Below are 23,691 nucleotides of genomic sequence, written 5' to 3' on the forward strand. Positions count from 1 at the left end.
TTGCTTTTTTTTTTTCCTCTCCTATTTTTCATATCTTCGGCTAATTTCATATAAATTTCTTTGATTTTTTTATCTTCTAAATATACTACAGCATTTTTCATTTCTTCCCTAGTATTTTAATTTTTAAGAGCTCATTTTTGTTCTCTGAATGTTCTTTTTTTTTTTTTAAAGATTTTATTGATGTGGACCATTTTCTAAAGTCTTTATTAAATTTGTTACAATATTGCTTCTGTTTCATGTTTTGGTTTTTTGGCTGTGAGACATGTGGGATCTTAGCTCCCCGACCAGGGATTGAACCCGCATGCCCTGCATTAGAAGGCAAAGTCTTAACCACTGGACTGCCAGGAAAGTCCCACTGAATGTTCTTCGTTTAATGTCATTTTATTCTTTTCTTCCTCTTTTATTCTGAGTAATATAGTGATATTATTTTGAAAGTATTGTCCCCTAGAAGGATCTTTGTTTCTGCTGGGAGCACTATAGCTACATGATTCTTTTGGTCTTTTCATGTCATGGACTTTCTTTAGGTGTTTGCTAATCCATTTAGAAATAATATATGCATATTTATCCACTCTTTGCCTCGAAATCTATCCCATTAGCAAAATACTATATGGTCTTTGAACAAGCCTATTCATAGCAGCATTATTTATAATAGCAATTGAAATGCCCATTAACAGGGAATTGGTTCAATGAATTATGGTTAATTAACGCAAGGAAGTGCTATGCAGCTGAGAAAAGGAATGGATAAGATATCAATATATGAATATGGCCTGATATCCAAAATATACCGTTGAGTCTAAAAAGGCAACATGAAGAAGAATGCTATCTTTGTATGAGAAATAGGAAGGCAATTTGGGTATATATGTGTAGTTACTTATATTTTGTAAAAGAAACTGGAAAGATAATGCCAGCTTAATAAGTATGGTTATGTGCATGGGCAAGGAGGTAACCAGACGGAGGAACAGAGATGCTAGTGAGACTTCTGTGAATGTACCTCATAAAGTTTTTCTTTCTGGAACCCTGTAAAAGTTTTTACATAATTAAAAAAAAATCAAACTCAGAAGAGAAAAAAAAAACAGTATCTAAAAATTAGGGGGAAGAAAAAGAAGGAAATAAGCCTAACTGTATCAAGTTGCTGACATAAACACAGAGAAGTAATTACTTCAATTGAGTTTAAGGCATACTTATTTTAGCTGAATGTCTCTATTGGGATTTATTTCATGGACAAAACAGACTGACATAAACTTCATTCAGTTAACATTAATCATATTGTGATTTTGAAACTATCATAGAAATAATATGATACAAACCAAATAAGTAATTATGTTAAGACCTTTAGGAACTAAGACTTTTCAGCAAAGAGAAAAAAAGGTAAAAATGTCAAATCAAAGAAGTCAAGAAAAAGCTCTGTATTCTTAAATTTGAAATAGAAAAAGCAGTACAAACTTATAATTTATTTTTTCTAATATATGTGTTTCCTGACTTTGTCCATTAAAAAACCTAGAAGCAATGATAGGTTTGCAATGACATCCCAAAGCAATGAATTTTTTTATCACCCAGATTGTGGTTTGTAATATCATTTTCTACTAAAAGGGAGCAGGACTCCTTGAAAAACTAGCTCAGTTCCAGGCCTGAAATAGGCGATGAGCAAAATGAGTCTGAGATATACCTTATTATGCTGGGAAGCGAAAAACGTTATCAAAGATTAATGGTGTTATTTCAGTAGAACACTGAAACAAGCTAAAAGGGCCTCTCACTGGCTCAGGATGGGACAAATTTAAGCATTAAAAACATAATAACTGCAACTGAGTAAAGCACATTCGACCTAAAAATCCATAAGTTCTTAATACTGAAATGTATAAAACAGCTCACAGGACAGCACTGAAAGTTTCTGGGGCACCAACTCATTACTTTGAAAAATGGTCAATAAGAAGAAAGAATTAAGATTTTCTCCTATCTTTCCTATACAACATATAATCCTTTTGGTATAATGCTTGTCTGTAATGCCTGAATCTGTTCATACGTAGTAGATAAAAGAAGAAATCACCAAAATGCAAAATATACAATTTTTTACAAGGTGAATGTCTTGAACTACCAAGTTACACCCACTGTGTGCAGTCATTTCATCTTAGAAGAGCATAATGGCTTGTGGAAGAATATACGAAACCTACACTCTTGTGTCATATTCTCTCTTATTCAGTTACTCATATGCATTGCCCTATCTGTGTGAAACATGTTCTCCAGAGTTTGAAAACTTAGGTACAGAATCTAAACCATAAGTAAATATCCTGGTTATAAGAATCCAGGCAATGAATGAAAAAGGAAAACCTCATGTATTGAAGAGAAGCTTGAAATAATAAAGTGTTTTGAAATAAACAAGAGAATATGTGCTATTGAGAGAATCTATAGATCTAAAGGAATCCACTAATTGTGCACCCTAAAATACGATGCTGTGAAAGTAAAAGGAACGATAGATCTTAACACATCACAATTATTTGCTTTCACTGGGCCTGAGAAGCGCTTGCAGTGGGCTGTAGGATACAGATGAGGATGCTGAGTACAGCAGGGTATCACTTAGAGGCACCTTTGCCTCTAAGATGATGTATAAGCTGAGATGTATAAGCTCACTGAGATGTATAAGCTGCAGCTTTGTGAAAGGGAGAAACTTGGTAAAACAACAAAATCCAATTTTATATTTTAAGCCAATGTAGGGAAAAAACATCACCACCATCACCAACCAAAAAACAAAAACAACAACCAATAAAACCCACCAGGACAATGAGCTAGAGCCTCTGACCTCATTACATTTTATCTTAAGAATGATCATGTATTTTCTTCTTCTTCTCCATAAATTAACAGTTATAGCACTTGAACACATCTACTTTTGCCAAGCAAACTTGATGTCTACTGCTAAGGTAAAGTTCATTATTTACTGTAGTATTTCTTTCTTTATTAGGAATTAAATATTTTAAACTGTGTCACATATCTGAGTTTTCTTTATATTGTATTACCTGTAAGATTATTCAAGTTCATGTCCAGCCTCAGCCTTATTTTCCTATAAACCCTGTTACACCTAATTGACAAAATCCCATAATGCAGTGATTTGGGGAATATACTTACCACTTTTATAGAAGAAATGACTGTGGTTGATGAAAGATATTCTTTATAGAAGAATTCCAGCTAATAAATGAAGAGGAAATGATAGAATTTGAAAGTCATTCTTTTGTGACCACTGGTTAAAATGTTCAACAGTAGCCACTAAAACCACTTGGTGAGATGTCAGTGAGAGCTTTTAAGTGTTAAAATGTTATAATGGAGTTAGACTGACAACAATTTTGGAATTACACAAGGGGGTAACTAGGTATAATGGGCCTCCTGATGAGATATAGACATGAAATATCTGCACTAAAATTAAATAAATCTGGATATAATCCAAATCTTTAGGTCTAATACTTTACAATAACTATGGGAGATAGAGGAAAACATTAACCGCAAGGACAAGAGAGCAACCATCCAAATCCAGAATGTAGGACACTGCATGAGACAACCTGGTTTCTCCAACAAATGAATGGTGTGTAAAAATAAAATAGCAAAATAGAGTGACTGCTGTCAAACATAGAGTCCAAGAGACATAACAAACACATGCAATCTACAGACCCTTTTTGAATACTGACTTGAATAAACCAACAGGAAGAGGGTGTTTTAGATAAATAGGGAAGTTTAAATATGGATTGGGTATAAAATGATATTGAGGAATTATAGTTAATTTTTAGGTGTTATAATGGTTTGGAGATTGTTAAACATTCCAATTGGAGAAGCCTATTGACGTACTCAGTGGTAAAATGACATCATTTCTGGATTAAAATAGTGCTCCAAAAATATGAGGGCTTCCATCTATGGTTTAGATGTGGAAAGACAGAGATTATCTTTTCTGACCTATTAGCACCAAGAAAAACCTGGGTAATATTAAAATCATGTATTTTAATAGGACTGTCTAAGAGAGATGGACAGGAGAAAGCTTTAATGAGCTGATTTCTAGAGAGAAGACCCTTTGAAATGCTCAAACTCTTGAAAAAGTAGCCCCTAGCTGGTATTTGGAAGTGGGAGTGATTTGTGGTGGCAGTGACAGGTCCATGGTGATGGCAGCACTAGAGGTTGGGCTAAATCAGACTTAAATTTATCCCCTTAAAAGCTGAAGCTCAGTCACAGATCAAATCAACACTCAGTGAAATCCAGCTTATCTCATTTTAGACACTAGATACCCTGCTCTCTGGGAAAACAAAGCAATGCAAAAATATTTCTCAATCTCCTCTGTTTTTCTATACATAATGTCTGGTTATCAGTCAAAAATCACTACGCATAAGGACTTTCCTGGCGATCCAGTGGTTAAGACCCCACGCTTCCAATGCATGGATTGAATCCCTGGCTGGGGAACTAAGATACCACATGCCACATAGGGTGGCAAAAAAAAAAAAAAAAAAAAAAAAAATAGTCACTAGGTGTAAAAAGAAGCAAGAATGTAGAACCCCAATTTAATTGGTGGGCAGGGGAGAGGAAGGAACCAATTCATAGGTGAACCAGGTATTGGAACGAGCAGATGAAGATTTTAAAATAATTAATATAAATGTCCAAGGATTTTCAGGCAAACACGGAAAGAATAGGTCAACAGGAAAGGAATATTAGTAAAGAAATGGAAACTATTGAAGAAAAATCACATAGAGATCTTGGGTATGTAAAACAAATATCTGAAATAGAAAATACATTGATTTTAAGAGCAAAATAAATACTGAAGAAAGTATAAGTGAAATTGAAAATAGCCTAGTACAGATTATATGCAGTGAAGCACACGATAAAAAAGACTAAAGAAGACAGTGTTAGACACCAATGGGACAATATATCAAGTGGTCTAACATGTATATTTGGAAACCTCAGAACACTAGAGAAAGAAAACGAATCAGAAAATACTTGAAATATCAACTGAACATTTTCCAACATTGATGAAAAACATATCTGTATGTAACAGTATAAATAACTGATACTATAGTTTCATGGTGACAGATGAGGAATGCTGCCACCTTATTACTAAACTATCATGTTTTAGTGTCTGTATCTTTACTTTGCAACATCTGTTACTTAAATTATTTTCTAATATCAGAGTTGGACAGCAAGTTGGACTTTCTTCTATAACCAGATTCAAACTTACGCTAGTTATGAGTTGTTCTTGACCACGATTGGAGATCAAATGTTCTTTTTTTTGATACTGTACATTCTTGATATATGGAAACACTGAGCTAAGATAATATTTAAGGTACCATAGTATAAATTAAACCTTAAAAAAACCCATGCATACATTTAGAAATCTCAGAACCATAGAGAAAAAAATGAAAAAAAGCATACTTGAAGGAATATAAACTGAAAATATTCCAAAATTGATGAAAAACATCAAAAGAAATCCACATAAAATCTACTAGCTGTAATAAATGAGCTCAAACAGGTCTTAGGATATAATGTCAATGTAAAAAAAATCAGTTATATTTCTATTTACTAGCAAAAGCAATTAGCAACTAAAACTCAGAAATTAACACTACTTACAAAAGTATAAATAACTATAAATATCTAGACATAACTATTCCTCACTGAAAACTACAACATTTGTTGAGAGGAATGAAGACCTCTTCATGTATATAAATGAAGAAATACATCATGCTAATAGGTTGGAGGATTTACTATTTCCCCCCAATCTACAGATTCAATGAAATAACAATAAAAAATGCCAAAGAGTTTTTCATGAAAGTTGTCCAGCTGATATTACAATCTGTACGCAAAAGGGAATGTTTTAGAATAGCAAAAGAATAAAGTTGGAGCTCTTCTACTTCCTGATTTTAAGATGAGGTAATCAAGACAGTGTGGTTCTGGAGTTAGGAAAGACGGATGCAACAGAATTAAAATCCAAAAATACACCCACGTGTATAGTCAGATATTTGAAAAAGGCATCAATGCAATTCAATGAAGAAAGAACAGGTTTTTCAATAGATGCTGTATAACCAACTGGATATCTGTGTGGAAAAAATCCTGATGCATGATATACAAAAATTATTATCAAATGGATTATAGTCTTAGATGTAAAAGCCAAAATTATAGAGCTCCCAGCAGAAAATGAAAGGAAAATCTTAGCAAACTGGAAATTAGGCAAAGATTATTTTTATATGGAATTCCAAAAAGCTCTAACTATAAAAGAAAGAAAAACGATAAACGAGTTAATCAAATTTTAAACCTTCTGTTCTCAAAAGATGCTGTGAATGAAAAAGCAAAAACTTCCAGTTTCTAGTCAAGCATATAAAAAGCCTGGAAGTCGTTGCAGTGAGAAAAAGCTGAACAAACTGAAAATCAACAACTCTTCTTAGATCCCTCAGGGAACTGAAGTCACAAAGCAAACAGTTGACCTGAAAAATGGAAAGAGAGAGGTGAATACAGAGAATCAGAGTTTACCAGGGGCAGAAAACTTCCCTGGAGCCAGAAATTAGGAATAAGGGATAATTGGCTAATTGCTGGAGACTGAGAGTGGACCAGTTTAAGAGATTAAAATTCTGGAGGGTGCAGCCTTAGGGGACCCCCAAACTTCTGTGAGTTTTACTTCCCCTCTCCGGAGCCTCACCAGGTTGTCACTGCGATCAGAGAAAAAACCCCTCATAGCAGGGGAGGGGGGAGGTAACCATTTCGAAATGCTGTCAGAGGATTCAATTTTCCTTAAAAAGCCCTGACCTTAAGGGCAACTATTTTATCACAGACCAACCAAAATGTTTTACCAGAACCTAACTCATGCAGGGAAAGAAAATAATCAATTCAGTCGCCTGTGGCCTTTGAAGTAAGGGAAGAGTGAACTTCGTTCTCTTCTAGTCTTTGATGTGAAGGAAGGGAAACACCCAGCCCCAGGTCCCACTAGCCTTCGTGTCTCACCTAAGGGGTGGAAGAATCTGAGAAAAACTTGTAAAGATCAAGGCCCAGAGGCACAGGCTCAGAGTGGGAATTTGGAAATAACCAAGATGTCCTTAAATAGGTGAATGTGTTTATCACACGCTGTAGTACATCCATTCAGTGAAGTATTGTTCAGCAACCAGAAGACATGAGCTATCCAATCTATGAAAAGACGAGGGGGAACCTCAAATACATATTGCTAAGTGAAAGGAGCCGAAAAGGCTACATACTGTATGATTCCAGCTCTATTACATTCTGGTAAAGGCAAAACTCTACAGACAGTAAAAAGATGAGTGGTTCCCAGGCCTTGGTGGGAAGGGGAGGGTTAGGAATGAATAAATACATAAATGGAGCCCAAGACATTTACAGGTCTGTGAAACTACTATATATGATACTGTAATGGTGGATACGTGACATTATGCTTTTATCAAAACCCACAGAATTGAACAACAAAAAGAATGAACTCTAATTAAACTATGGTCTTTATTTAATAATAATTGTCACTATTGGCTTATACATTGCAAAAAATACCATATTAATATAAATCATTAATAATAGAAGAAATGGTATATGGAGGTAAAAGAGAGGGTATATGGGAAAAAAGTACTGTAAAGAATAAGAATATTTAAAAAAAGGAAAGCTATAGACTCGGAGAAAATATTCCCAATACATATATCTGACAAAAGACTCAAATCTAGAAACACTAATAATTAAAAGGCAAGCAACTCAATTAAAAAGGGCCAAAAGTCTTAGACACTCCCAAAAGTCATATATTGGATGGCCAATACTTGAAAAATGCTTAAACACATTAATCATCATGGAAGTGCACATTAAAATCACAATGAAATATCACTGAAGAACCACTAGAAAGGCTAAGATTTTAAAAGACTGACAGTACCAAGAGTTTGCAAGAATGTGGATGACCTAGATCTCTTATACATTCCTGAAGGGAGTATACAATGATGCACTCACTGTACTAGTCACTTTTGACAAATCATAAATCAATAATTAATTTCATCCTCAGGAAATTAAACCTTCTTTCTATAAAATTATACATGAATGTTGAAGGAAGTTTTATTCATAACAACAAAAATTGGAAACAATCCAAATGTCCATCAACAGAAGAAGGGATAAACAACAGGTATATTTTTATTTATTCCATTATCATATAATGGAATACTATCAATATTTAGCAATAAAAGTAACGAACTGCTGATACAAACAACAACATGAAATAATCGCAAATTTATGCTCAGTGAAAGAAGCGAAAGGGTACAGTTTAATGATGGTCAAGATGAGGAATAACCTGTGAAGAAAGAATTCAGAAGAGGAATTTCCTGTGGGTGGTGAGGATACACTGTTTTTGTAAATGAAATTCATTGGAACACATATGTGCTCATTTGTTTATAATCTATGGCTGCTTTCACACTACAACAACAGAGTGCAGTAGTTGTGACAGGGACCATACGGGTCAAATAGCTCAAAATATTTACTGTCTGACCCTTCACAGAAAAAGTTTACTGACCTCCCGTATAACAGGGCAAGATTACCAAAATGTTGGTAATTACAGAGTCTGGGCAATGGATACGTAGGGATCCTTTTTACTGTTCTCGCTACTTTTATGTGGTTTTTGATGTGTGGAGCTCTTTTGTCTCTGTGATTTTTTTCCTTCTTTCTAGAATCTTCCAGACCCTTTCTCATTTGTAGCATTTTCCTTTTAGATGGACTCGTGCAGCTCTTTAACAGCTGGTGTAAAATGAAAACTCGAGTGTACCTCCCAACTCGGGGTGGGGGTTGGGGCAGTGGGCTTGCCTTCACAGCCTAGCAGGTCTGAATTTGGAGCTGAGGAAAGGCAGGCATGTCACGCATGGCCTAAGTGAGTTCTCTTCCGAGTCTCAGGTTAAAAAAAAAAAAAAGAAAAAAGCTATTTTCTATTTTCCTTGATTTGTTTTTCCCTTGTCCCATCTGAGGCAATTTCAGAGTTGCAAGGTAAGAGTTTCTGGACCAAGATCTGGTTTATATTCTGATAAAAGAGCCTAAAAATGTTTGCTGCTGGTTAGGCTTTTAGGGCTAGAGCAGTACCCAGGTTAGCATTCAAACAGGGCTTTTGTTCAACCCTTCAGGCAGTATTAAAGACTATTGGTTTATCAGGAAGGTACCCATTAGTAACTTCCCTTCTGAAACTGTGGCCGCAGTAGCCAGCTGCTCGAGGATTCAGGTTTAAGAGATCTCGCCCACATCTCTCTTCCTCTGAGAACCAAGCAGTCCCTGAGAGCTTTTGTATGGAGTCCACCCTTTAAGAAAGTCCTCTAATTAATGAAATTAGGGCATGAAAGGTGATGAGCACTAAAGGCAGTATAGACTTTATTACTTAGCCAAGGACTGGGCTTGTTGGTGTATCTTGCAGACCATCTCCGGGATTACAAATTAAGTTGGTATGACCAGGGACCATTTGTGAATTTTGCTCTGGATCTAGCTCATTCATTCTTTCCAAAACTGACACCTTGTTGTATTTATACCACCTTATCACTGAAGGCCAGTTCTGAAATTATTAGGCTTCTAGAAAATTCAAGAATTTCAAACTAAATTTAAAACATCCTTTTTGAAACCAGTTGAACATTTTCCTCCTTTCAGTATTTTGTTATGCATTGAGTATAATCAACAGTTCATTGGAATCTCAGTTTACTAAGTCAATGAAATGATTCAAGAGTACAGCAGGGAGCTGTTGTTTGAGAACGGATACAGACTTCAAAAAGTTTGGAATCCAAATGATAATATGAGAAATAAGTTTAAATATGGGAATAGTTTAAGCAGTTAATAGAACCTATGAATAGGAAGGAAAGGTTGGAGTAGAACTTAAGCTCCAGGAATAATTTGTATTTTTAAATGCCTTGCAATAGTTGCTGAACTACTGTATGAAAACCTCTCCTTTATGATTAATTTTTTTTTTGGAAGAGCATATTATGTCACTCATCACCATGTTTTAGAATGTGATGTGCGTGAGGGTTTGATCCACTCACCTCCAAATCGTATGCCTTTTGATAGCAACTAATATTTGAATTATGCTTTATAATTTACTGCTTTCGTTCCCTTGAGTTAATCCACACAACCAGGCTACAAATTAGGTAGTATTAACATCTCTCTTGTACAAATAAATGAGAAAACTAATTCTGAGAGGTTAAGTGAAAAAGTGAAGGTCACAAAGCAAACAAGTTTCAGAGTCAGAGCTTCAACTCCAGTCCACCGCGGTCTATGCTAGTTCTACTATCTTCTGCTGCGAACGTTTTAATTAGTGTAGCAGACACTAATTGACCTTCATGTCAAACACAGGAAACCCACACTTCGCATGGTAGCACAGAACCGTGAAGATGGTTGTGCAAGCTGAAACTGTGCAAAGTGATCTCAGGGTAAAAAAATTAAAATGTTCCATTGACTTGAAAATTTTTGTCAAAACTTTAAAAACTCTGCTGTACACGTATAGAGAAATAAAAAATAAAACTAACATTTTTATTTATTTAATACACTATTTAGTATACTGTATTTGAGTATACATATTATTTAGTACACTATAATGTAAATCATTAGGCACATTAAGAATTAAAACGTTTTATTTCTTTGTTAAAGAAAAAGTATCAAGAGCAGTTTGAATAGCGCTTGCCTTCTTGTCATATAACCTACGATCTGGAGTGATCATCTTCTCTGTGCCTTGGCAAATTGTAATACCCCTTTCTAGGTTCGGATCTGCTTCCAACATTTTATCCTTTGCTTTTTTAATGTCAGAACATATCTCTCAGAGTTCCGTTAATCTGAAGGTTTTCACTAGTGTCACTTCCTCTAGGACATCTTTATTCTTTTCATTACAACCACTTTCCTCATTTATGTCAGTAAACGTACTTTCAAGAGTTCCTTCTGGTGCATATCCAGAATCTTAGAACCAAAGCACCATCAACTTTCCCGTGATCAGCTATTTCTTCTCTAACTCCATTTGCACGGGATTTGAATTTCACTTCCAGAGCTATCCCTTTCATTTCTTTGCTGTGTTTTTATCTTTGTAGGCCTATTCTCCCTTTTGAGTATCTGTTTTTATAAATTGTCACGTAGATTTATCACTGGGAGACAAGGAGGTAACCCAAATACAATTTGCTGCCTGTGCCTGAACTGAATAACAGAGCGCAGTGACCAATCACCGAGAAATATGTGAAAGGCACGATGTGATTGGTCACTGATGGTGACGCACATTTGTTATTCACCTAGTGCTTTGCAGACTGAAGAGCCGGCAGCAAAGTGTGTGCTTTATGCAATGACTCACGGTTAATATGTGGTAATGAAATCTGAATCATGTTTTAGGGGGACTGGTAGTATTTAACTATACTATGGAATTTGAAATGTGTTTATCAGAACAGTACAAAGTCTGCTTGTATTGAAGCCTATGATACTCTAGTGACGACTGACTTAAATGAGGACACTGCGTGAATTGGATTTAGGTAAAGAAGAAGGGGAAATTTTGTTGCACGGGAAGGAGAATTACAGCAGGCAGAGAATTACAGCAGGCAGAGGGTGACTGGAGAGTGGATGCCTTGGCTAGGTCAAGGGTGTGACGCAAGGTTACAGAAAAAAAGGCAAAGTGGAAGATGACCAAAGGCTAACTTCACCCGCGTTGCAATTTTGCCTTACACAAAATGCCATAATTACTATAAAATCTAGTTTTCTGAGTAGAGAAAACACATAAAAATGTGTCCTTAAATATAAATAAATTATTTGACACACGTAATATCTATACTATATCTTTTGTTTGTGTTGTTACAAAAGCAACACATACTTGTAAAAGATTTGAATACTATAGAAGGGAAGAAAGAAAAAGGTGAAATTCCTTTTATTTGCCAATCTCTCTTCTCAGGAGGTAATAACTGCTAGTAGTAAAATTTTATTTCGCTGGCATGCCATTCTTATTTTCTGTCTTTCTTATCATTTGCATTAGTCTAATACCAACTATGATATTATATGATGCTTACTTTAATTAGATGTATGTGGAAATTAGGAAGAACATTACTAGTGGAAACTTAAAATGGATATGTAAAGTTACCTTTTCTATAAAGAGAAAAGATGAAATCAGTCAGCTGCACTCAGAAAAGCCAAAGCCCCACTTCTTTTCCTGTATTGAGTGGGTATTAGTGGTGAATCCTTTAGAAAATACAAGAAATAAAAAAGACCTTTTCCAAGAGTCAAGTTTTCTGGTTTACTCATGAAAGGACACATTTCAGAATACTTGCTTTCATTTGGATTGGGGTATCTGAACCCCCAAAATCTCTGTCATTCACACTGACCTTGAAATATTCAAAAACAGGAATATATTTTAATCCAGAAGTAGTTCAAACCTCTAATTTGCCAGAAAAATAATGTGGCCATCTTAGAAGAAATTTTTTTTCTTACCTTTTAAAATTAAAGACCACTGAATCATACAAAAGTGTATTAATTATATGGATGTTTTGATACTACTCTTGTGTAATTACTTAGGTGTAAGAATATTACTTATATGTGAAACGAACACACGTATACAGCACCGAACTTAAGACATAAACCCATAACTTTGAAGCTCCCATGCCTCTCCTTGGAGGCATTCCCCCTCCCCACTAAACTTATTACTGAAATAGAACCATTGCCTTGAATTCTTGGTTTTATTCCCTTTCTTTTCTTTGGGGTTTTAACACAAGTATCTGATATCCTAAATCACTTCATTTCTTTTTACACATTTTTGAAATTTATATCAATTTTACTCTGAATAAAATTTTCTAACTTATCATTTTTCTGCTTAACATTATGCTTATTTAACCATGACAGTTTCACTACCGTTTATTCTTCACTTACAGCACTGTATGGTGTGCCATTATAGGAATATGCTGCAGTTTTATTTACCATTTCTTCTGGAAAACAGACATTTGGATTGCTTCCTATTTTTAAACTACTCTAAGGAATTTTTGCATGTGTTTTCTGGTGTACATTTGCCAGAACGTTCCTGAGATTTATGCCAAGGAGAGAAATTGGTGGATCAGAAAGTCTCTGCACATCTTCAGTTTGCTTAGATAGTCCTTCCTTTATTTTTTCAAAGTGATTATATGAATTTATGTTCTCAGTGGCTATACACTGGAGTTCCCATTTTTCCACATCTTGCAGAGGTGGATATGAAATTATTTTTCACTGTGGAATTAATTTACATTTGACAATTGGCACAGTTGACCTACCTTAAAAGTGTAGGGGTTTATGGCAATTAAAAAGCCATTGAGACTTCATTGAGAGCAGATTCAGAGAAGTTGCAGGGACAGCTAATGTGGGAAGGATGCACCTTAGAGTCAAAATTTTCTCAATAAGGTAAGATTGATTCTGTCTGCCGAGAATGAAAGGGTAAGGAGGCCTCAAGGAGGCTGGTGAAGGTTTTGAGTAACTGATAAGAGACTTTGAAGACCAAAGACCTTGTTAAACTGTGCCTCATCAGGCCCCATTTATTCATTAAACGTTGATTTTTTTTTTTTTAATGGAAAGCACCTCATAATAGGCATCGGAAATGCATAAGTAAATGAGACTCAGTCCTGCCTCCAAAGAAGCCTAATGAGGAAGACCAATGTAAACATATAATTATGCAATGAGATGCTTACTGTGCTTTAGGCTCTACTCAACACAGCAGGAGTGCAGGAAGGAGTAATTGGCTCTGAGTGAATGAAAAAGGAAGGCCTCATGAATGACAGAGAAGTAGGAGCATTCAACCAAGGGTCCTGCAGCAGGAGAGGGCACCATGCCTAGAGTGGCCTGAGCTGAGTGTTTCTGAGGGACAGGACCCTAGAGACAGTGCAGGAAGGAAAGGCTGAAGAAGTAGGTTTCTACATCACAGATTTAGGGATTTATCTTGTGAACAAAGCAGTGGCATCAGAAGTTCAGTTTCTTTTTAAATTGTCTTTTAATAGCCTTTTTGAACATCCTTATTGGAGTATAATTGCTTTACAATGGTGTGTTATTTCTGCCTTGTAACAAAGTGAATCAGTTATACAGATACATATATCCCCATTTCTCTTCCCTCTTGCGTCTCCCTCCCTCCCATCCTCCCTATCCCACCCCTCTAGGTGGTCACAAAGCACTGAGCTGATCTCTCTGTGCTATGTGGCTGCTTCCCACTAGCTATCTATTTTACATTTGGTAGTGTATATGTCCATGCCACTCTCTCACTTTGTCCCAGCTTACCCTTCCCCCTCCCTATGTCCACAAGCCCATTCTCTAGGAGGTCTGTGTCTTTATTCCCATCTTGACCCTAGGTTCCTTATAACCATTTTTTTTTTAAGAGTCCATATATACGTGTTAACAAACGGTATTTGTTTTTCTCTTTCTGACTTACTTCACTCTGTATGACAGACTCTAGGTCCATCCACCTCACTACAAATAACTCAATTTCGTTTCTTTTTATGGCTGAGTAATATTCCATTGCATATATGTGTCACATCTTCTTTACCCATTCGTCTGCTGATGGACACTTAGGTTGCTTCCATGTACTGGCTATTGTAAATAGAGCTACAATGAACATTGTGGTACATGACTCTTTTTGAATTATAGCTTTCTCAGGGTATATGCCCAGTAGTGGGATTGCTGGGTCGTATGGTAGTTCTATTTGTAGTTTTTTAAGGAACCTCCATACTGTTCTCCACAGTGGCTGTATCAATTTACATTCCCACCAACAGTGCAAGAGTGTTCCCTTTTCTCCACACCCTCTCCAGCATTTATTGTTTGTAGATTTTTGGTGATGGACAGTCTGACCCGTGTGAGATGATATCTCATTGTAGTTTTGATTTGCATTTCTCTAATGATTAATGATCTGGAGCATTCTTTCATGTGTTTGTTGGCAGTCTGTATATCTTCTTTGGAGAAATGTCTATTTAGGTCTTCTGCCTATTTTGCGATTGGGTTGTTTGTTTTTTTGATATTGAGCTGCGTGTGCTGCTTGTAAATTTTGGAGATTAGTCCTTAGTTGCTTCATTTTCAAATATTTTCTCCCATTCTGAAGATCGTCTTTTTGTCTTGTTTATGGTTTCCTTTGCTGTGCAAAAGCTTTGAAGTTTCATTAGGTCCCATTTGTTTATTTGTTTTTATTTCCATTTCTTTAGGAGGTAGGTTAAAAATGATCTTGCTGTGATTTATGTCATAGAGTGTTCTGCCTATGTTTTCCTCTAAGAGTTTTATAGTGTCTCGCCTTGCATTTAGGTCTTTAATCCATTTTGAGTTTATTTTTGTGTATGGTGTTAGGGAGTGTTCTGATTTCATTCTTTTACATGTAGCTGTCCAATTTTCCCAGCACCACTTATTGAAGAGGCTGTCTTTTCTCCACTGTATATTCTTGCCCCCTTTATCAAAGATAAGGTGACCATATGTGCATGGGTTTATCTCTGAGCTTTCTATCCTGTTCCATTGATCTATCTTTCTGTTTTTGTTCCAATACCATACTGTCTTTATTACTGTAGCTTTGTAGTATAGTCTGAAGTCAGGGAGCCTGATTCCTCCAGTTACGTTTTTCTTTCTCAAAATTGTTTTGGCTATTCGGGGTCTTTTGTGTTTTCATACAAATTGTGAAATTTTTGGTTCTAGTTCTGTGAAAAATGCCAGTGGTAGTTTGTTAGGGAGTGCACTGAATCTGTAGAGTGCTTTGGGTAGTATAATCATTTTCACAATGTTGATTCTTCCAATCCAAGAAGAGGGTATATCTCTCCATCTGTTTGTATTGTCTGTAATTTCTTTTATCAGTGTCTTATAGTTTTGTGCATAGAGGTCTTTTGTCTCCTTAGGTAGGTTTATTCCTAGGTATTTTATTCTTTTTCTTGCAATGGTAAATGGGAGTGTTTTCTGGATTTCACTTTCAGATTTTTCATCATTAGTGTATAGGAATGCAAGAGATTTCTGTGCATTAATTTTGTATCCTGCTACTTTACCAAATTCATTCATTAGCTCTAGTAGTTTTCTGGTAGCATCTTTAGGATTCTCTATGTATAGTATCATGTCATCTGCAAACAGTGGCAGCTTTACTTCTTCTTTTCCCATTTGGATTCATTTTATATCTTTTTCTTCTCTGATTGCTGGGGCTAAAACTTCCAAAACTATGTTGAATAAGAGTGGTGAGCAACCTTGTCTTGTTCCTGATCTTAGTGGAAATGCTTTCAGTTTTTCATCATTGAGGACGATGTTGGCTGTGGGTTGGTCATATATGGCCTTTATTATGTTGAGGAAAGTTCTCTCTATGCCTACTTTCTGGAGGGTTTTTATCATAAATGGGTGTTGAATTTTGTTGAAAGCTTTCTCTGCATCTATTGAGATGATCATATGGTTTTTGTCTTTCAATCGGTTAATATGGTGTATCACATTGATTAATTTGAGTATATTGAAGAATCCTTGCATTCCTGGGATAAACCCCACTTGACCATGGTGTATGATCCTTTAATGTGCTGTTGGATTCTGTTTGCTAGTATTTTGTTGAGGATATTAGCATCTATGTTTATCAGTGATATTGGCCTGTAGTTTTATTTCTTTGTGACATCTTTCTCTGGTTTTGGTATCAGGGTGATGGTTGCCTCATAGAATGAGTTTGGGAGTATTCCTCCCTCTGCTATATCTTGGAAGAGTTTGAGAAGGATAGGTGTTAGCTCTTCTCTAAACGTTTGATAGAATTCGCCTGTGAAGCCATCTGGTCCTGGGCTTTTGTTTGTTGGAAGATTTTTAATCACAGTTTCAATTTCAGTGCTTCTGATTGGTCTGTTTATATTTTCTATTTCTTCCTGGTTCAGTCTTGGAAGGTTGTGCATTTCTAAGAATTTGTCTGTTTCTTCCAGGTTGTCCATTTTATTGGCATAGAGTTGCTTGTAGTAATCTCTCATGATCCTGTGTATTTTTGCAGTGTCAGTTGTTACTTCTTTTTCATTTCTAATTCTATCAATTTGAGTCTTCTCCCTTATATCTTGATGAGTCTGGCTAATGGTTTATCAATTTTGTTTATCTTCTCAAAGAACCCGCTTTTAGTTTTATTGATCTTTGCTATCATTTCCTTCATTTCTTTTTCATTTATTTCTGATCTGATGTTTATGCTTTCTTTCCTTCTGCTAACTTTGGGGTTTTCTTGCTCTTCTTTCTGTAATTGTTTTAGGTGTAAGGTTAGGTTGTTTATTTGAGATATTTCTTGTTTCTTAAGGTAGGATTTTATTGCTATAAACTTCCCTCTTAGAACTGCTTTTGCTGCATCCCATAGGTTTTGGGTCATTGTGTTTTCATTGTAATTTGTTCCTAGGTATTTTTTGATTTCTTCAGTGAACTCTTGGTTTTTAAGTAGTGTATTGTTTAGCCTCCATGTGTTTGTATTTTTTACCTAGTTTTTCCTGTAATTGATATCTAGTCTCATAGTGTTGTGGTCAGAAGATACTTCATACGATTTCAATTTTCTTAAATTTACCAAGGCTTGATTTGTGACCCAAGTTATGATCTATCCTGGAGAATGTTCCATGAGCACTTGAGAAGAAAGTGTATTCTGTTGTTTTTGGATGGAATGTCCTATAAATATCAATTAAGTCCATCTTGTTTAATGTGTCATTTAAAGCTTGTGTTTCCGTATTTATTTTCATTTTGGATGATCTGTCCATTGATGAAAGTAGGGTGTTAAAGTCCCCTAATATGATTGTGTTACTGTTGATTTCCCCTTTTATGGCTGTTAGTATTTGCCTTATGTATTGAGGTGCTCCCATGTTGGGTGCATAAATATTTACAATTGTTATATCTTCTTCTTGGATTGATCCCTTGATCGTTATGTAGTGGCCTTCTTTGTCTCTTGTAATAGTCTTTATTTTAAAGTCGATTTTATCTGATATGAGACTTGCTACTCCAGCTTTCTTTTGATTTCCATTTACATTGAATATCTTTTTCCATCCCCTCACTTTCAGTCTGTATGTGTCCCTAGGTCTGAAGTGGGTCTCTTGTAGACAGCATATATACAGGTCTTGTTTTTGTATCCATTCAGCCGGTCTATGTCTTTTGGTTGGAGCGTTTAATCCATTTACATTTAAGGTAGTTATTGATATGTATGTTCCTATTCCCATTTTCTTAGTTGTTTTGTGTTTGTTTTTGTAGGTCTTTTCCTTCTCTTGTGTTTCCTGCCTTCAGACGTTCCTTTAGCATTTGTTGTAAAGCTGGTTTGGTGGTGCTGAACTCTCTTAGCTTTTGCTTGTCTGTAAAGTTTTTAATTTCTCCATCAAATCCAAATGAGATCCTTGCTGGGTAGAGTAATCTTGGTTGTAGTTTTTTCCCTTTCATCACTTTAAATATGTCCTGCCACTCCCTTCTGGCTTGCAGAGTTTCTACTGAAAGATCAGCTGTTAACCAGAGTTTCTTGTACTTTTTTTATTGCTTTTCCCTTGCTGCTTTTAACATTTTTTCTTGGATTTAATTTTTGATAGTTTGATTAATATGTGTCTTGTCATGTTTCTCCTTTGATTTATCCTGTATTGGACTCTCTGTGCCTTCTGGACTTTATTAACTATTTCCTTTCCCATGTTAGGGGTGTTTTCAACTATAATTTCTTCAAATATTTTCTCAGTACGTTTCTTTTTCTCTTCTTCTTCTGGGACCCCTATGATTTGAATGTTGGTGCATTTAATGTTGTCCCAGAGGTCTTTGCTACTGTCCTCAATTCTTTTCATTCTTTTTTCTTTATTCTGCTCTGCAGTAGTTACTTGCACTGTTTTATCTTCCAGATCACCTATCTGTTCTTCTGCCTCAGTTATTCTGCTATTGATCCCTTCTAGAGAATAGTTAATTTCATTTATTGTGTTGTTCATCTTTGTTTGCTCTTTCGTTCTTCTAGGTCCTTGTTAAACGTTTCTTGTATTTTCTCCATTCTATTTCCAAGATTTTGGATCACCTTTAGTATCATTATTCTGAATTCTTTTTCAGGTAGACTGCCTATTTCCTCTTCATTTGTTAGGTCTGGTGGGTTTTTATCTTCCTCCTTCATCTGCAGTGTGTTTTTCTGTCTTCTCATTTTGCTTATCTTACTGTGTTTGGGGTCTCCTTTTTGCAGGCTGTAGGTTCGTAGTTTCCGTTGTTTTCGGTGTCTGTCCCCAGTGGCTAAGGTTGGTTCAGTGGGTTGTGTAGGTTTCCTGGTGGAGGGGACTAGTGCCCGTGTTCTGATGGATGAGGCTGGATCTTGTCTTTCTGGTGGGCAGGTCCACATCTGGTGCTGTGTTTTGGGGTGTCTGTGACCTTATTATGATTTTAGGCAGCCTCTCTGTTAATGGGTGGAGTTGTGTTCATGTCTTGCTAGTTGTTTGGCACAGGGTGTCCAGCACTGTAGCTTGCTGGTCATTCAGTGGAGCTGGGTCTTGGCGTTGAGATGGAGATCTCTGGGAGATTTTTGCCTTTTGATATTATGCAGAGCTGGGAGGTCTCTGGTGGACCAACGTCCTGAACTTGGCTCTCCCACCTCAGAGGCACAGCCCTGATGCCTGGCTGGAGCACCAAGAGCCTGTCTTCCACACAGCTCAGAATAAAATGGAGAAAAAAAGAATGAAAAAGATAAAATAAAATGAAATAAAATAAAATAATTAAAATAAAAAATAGTTATTAAAATTTTTTTAAGTAATAAAATAAAGAGGAAAAAGCAACCAAACCAAAAAACAAATCCACCAATGATTGCAAATGCTAAAAAGTATCCTAAAAAAAAGGAAAAAAAAAAAAAAAGACAGACAGAACCCTAGAACAAATGGTAAAAGCAAAGCTATATAGACAAAATCACACACAGAATCATATACATACACACTCACAAGAAGAGAAAAAGGAAAAAATATATATATACCGTTGCTTCCAAAATCCACCTCCTCAGTTTGGGATGATTGGTTGTCTATTCAGGTATTCCACAGATGCAGGGTACATCAAGTTGATTGTGGAGATTTAATCCGCTGCTCCTGAGGCTGCTGGGAGAAACATCTCTTTCTCTTCTTTGTTCGCACAGCTCCTGGGGTTCAGCTTTGGATTTGGACCTGCTTCTGCATGTAGGTCACCGGAGGGCATCTGTTCTTTGCTCAGACAGGACGGGGTTAAAGAAGCAGCTGATTCGGGGACTCTGGCTCCCTCAGGCCGTGGGGAGGGAGGGGTACGGATGCGGGGCGAGCCTGAGGCGGCAGAGGCCAGCATGACACTGCACCAGCCTGGGGCACGCTGTGCGTTCTCCCGGGGAAGTTGTCCCTGGATCCCGGGCCCCTGGCAGTGGCGGGCTGCACAGGCTCCCGGAAGGGGAGGTGTGGAGAGTTACCTGTGCTCGCACACAGGCTTCTTGGTGGCTGTAGCAGCAGCCTTAGCATCTCATGCCCGTCTCTGGTGTCCACACTGATAGCCGTGGCTCGCGCCCGTCTCTGGAGCTCCTTTAAGCGGCGCTCTTAGTCTCCTCTCCCTGCGCACCACGAAACAAAGAGGCAAGAAAAAGTCTCTTGCCTCTTAGGCAGGTCCAGACTTTTCCCCGTACTCCCTCCCGGCTAGCTGTGGCGCACTAACCCCCTGCAGGCTGTGTTCACGCCGCGAACCCCAGTCCTCTCCCTGCGATCTGACCTCCGAAGCCCGAACCTCAGCTCCCAGCCACCTCCCGCCCCGGCGGGTGAGCAGACAAGCCTCTCGGGCTGGTGAGTGCTGGTTGGCACCGATCCTCTGTGCGGGAATCTCTCCGCTTTGCCCTCTGCACCCCGGTGGCTGCTCTGTCCTCCGTGACTCTGAAGCTCCCCGTCTCCGCCACCCGCAGTCTCTGCCCACGAAGGGGCTCCTAGTGTGTGGAAAAATTTCCTCCTTCACAGCTCCCTCCCACTGGTGCAGGTCCCATCCCTATTCTTTTGTCTCTGTTTTGTCTTTTTTTCTTTTGCCCTACCCAGGCACGTGGGGAGTTTCTTGCCTTTTGGGAGGTCTGAGGTCTTCTGCCAGCGTTCTGTAGGAGTTGTTCCACACGTAGATGTATTTCTGATGTATTTATGGGGAGGAAGGTGATCTCCACGTCTTACTCTTCTGCCATCTTGAAGCTCCTCCCCCTAATAGCCTATTTTTAAGAACAGTTTTAAATTCATAGCAATATTGAGCAGAAAGTACAGAGAGCTCTCATCTACCCCCTGCCTCCACACATGCATCAGAAGTTTTTAAGCTGAGCGTCTTGCTGGCAGTGTTTTCAAAAAGGTACCTCCAGTTACCATCAAGAGACTGGAGCAGGAAGAGACTGGTAGGAAAAGAAGTTAGGAGGCTCATTCTAGGAGGGACAATTAATGGGATTTGGTAACCAAGTGAAAAGAATGAGGGAGGAGGATTTTTCACTTTGCAGGTGGAAGGAAACATAATTTACCTATGTTGAGTGTCTAACAGGAAGGAAAAGTTGGGTGGCTTCTATATAGAGAACAATTTGATCTAAGTTTGGAGCAGTTTCTTGTATTTTCTCAAATGTTCAAAGGAAGTTCAAAACAGCTGAAATGTATGGTACATAGTGGAATATCAGTCTTAACCATCACATGCTCTAATGAACCAAGGTTTTATTTAGACAATTCTAGAGACTATTTTGTCTGCTATAATTTAGTAAAATTAAAACAACATTGCTTTTATGTATTTCAAAATAAGTATCTGTTACAGTGGTCATTATATAAACTCTGCAAAAGGCAAGTAAATAATACATTGAAATTACTCTCATCTCAAACATAATTACCATGGAGTTCATGACATTTCATAGGTGAGTGCACCTGTATCCAAACAATCCTTTTGGATCAAAATTTACTTTAGCTAAGATTCTAGAAATTCACTATAGAATTTGATTATAACTTTCTTAGGTAAAATACCATGGCACATTAGGAAAAGAAGACCTAATTGATGCCTTATTTGCTGAATATAAAAGCTGGAAAGATACTTTTGATAACATAATTCTTAAACAATAAAAGAACCTATGAGAAACTATTCTGAGATTAAAAGCACAATTTCATGCCTAACTTGAAATAAAAATAAAGGTAATTTAAAGAGTGATAGCATTCCATGAACTAGGTATCTTTTTACCATCTGCACTTCTCTAATCTCTATAGTAACAATATCCAAACATGGGGTCTTGAAGCACCCTTTAAATTCTCAAAAAAAATTAAGTTGTGTTCAGCTTTATTTATTTATGGCTTTATTTTCAAGTTAACATTGCTGTTATAACCTAGATAGTAGCTGAGGTTTCCTGTCATTTAAATGGAATTAAAATTGGCTTTAGCTCCTTTCTCAAGTCCTGTGGGGTATTTGGTGCCAGTCCCATGAGTTTTGCAGGTTATGGTGCCTTATGTTCTCCTGTTATGTCTGTCTCCAAAATCCTGTCTACTCCTATGACTGTTCTCTTCTTTCCCTGTCAAACTAACCTTGAAATAACACTCAGAATATTTTTCATTGGGAAAATAAATTTTCAGTGATTTTTATTTTATTTTTCAGTATGTAGGCTTTGCAACTTTTTTTGGTTAAACTTATCCCTAAGTATTATTTTTTTCTTTTTGATGTTATTTTAAATGGAATTGTTTTCTTAATTTCATTTTCAGGTTGTTAATTGCAAGCATATAGGAATACCGTTTATTTTTGTGTATTAATCTTGTATTCTGCAACTTTGCTGAACTCATTTATTTTAATTTTAATATATTCCTTTCCTTAGGATTTTCTATCGATTACATCTTCTGAGCATAGAAATAGATTACTTTTTTATTTCCCACAGATACCTTTCCTCCCTCCCTTTCTCCCTCCCTTCCTTCCTTCCTTCCTAATTGCCATAGCAAGGGCCTCCAGTACAGTGTTGAATAGAAGTGGTAAGAATGGACATCCTTGTCTTTTTCCTGGTCTTAGGGGAAACATATTAAATGTTTCATGTAATGATGTTAGGTGTGGGGTTTTTACAGATGTCCTTTATCAGGTTGAGGAAGTTCCCTGTTATTTCTGGTTCATTGAGTATTTCTTTATCATGAAGGGGTGTTGAATTTTGTCAAATGGTTTTCTGCACCTATTATGAGATGATCATGTGCTTTGTCCTTTATTAATAAGATTTTTTTAGTAATTGATTTTTGGATGTTAAAACAACCTTGCATTCCTGGGTTAAATCCCACTTGTTAATAGTGCATAGTCTTTTTATATATGTTTGATTCATTCTGCTAGTATTTTGTTGAGAATTTTGAGTCTTTCTGTAAGAGATTTTGGTCTATAGTTTTCTTGTGTTTTTTTGGTCTGGTTTTATCAATACTTGCTTTTTAAGAGGGTTCAGAGTTTGGAAAGGTAAAAAAAGCTCATGTGCAGCTGCTGAGACATTAACTCCTACCTCTGGTACCCAATTTACCCACGTATTCAATAACAATTTATTGTGAATCCACTATCCATAACTCTCTTCTCTATTTTGGGTATATAGCAGTGAAAAATGCAAGGTTTCTGCTGTCAAGGAGCTTAACAAATGAGTACGTATAAAATAAATAAAATATATGAAGAAATAAGTATAAATAAACTAAGAAATAAAAGTTATGTCAAGACTAATAAGTGATTAAGAAACAAAGCATGGTAAGGGAAGAAGTTGGAGGGAGATCTTAGGGAGGATCATTAGGGAAATCGTCTTAATGAGGTGGCCTGTAAGACCTGAATGAAGTTAAGGCATGAATCGTGTGCACATCTGGGGAAAGCGTTCTCCAG

This window comes from Pseudorca crassidens, chromosome 18, assembly GCF_039906515.1.
Source record: "Pseudorca crassidens isolate mPseCra1 chromosome 18, mPseCra1.hap1, whole genome shotgun sequence".
NCBI lineage: Eukaryota > Metazoa > Chordata > Mammalia > Artiodactyla > Delphinidae > Pseudorca > Pseudorca crassidens.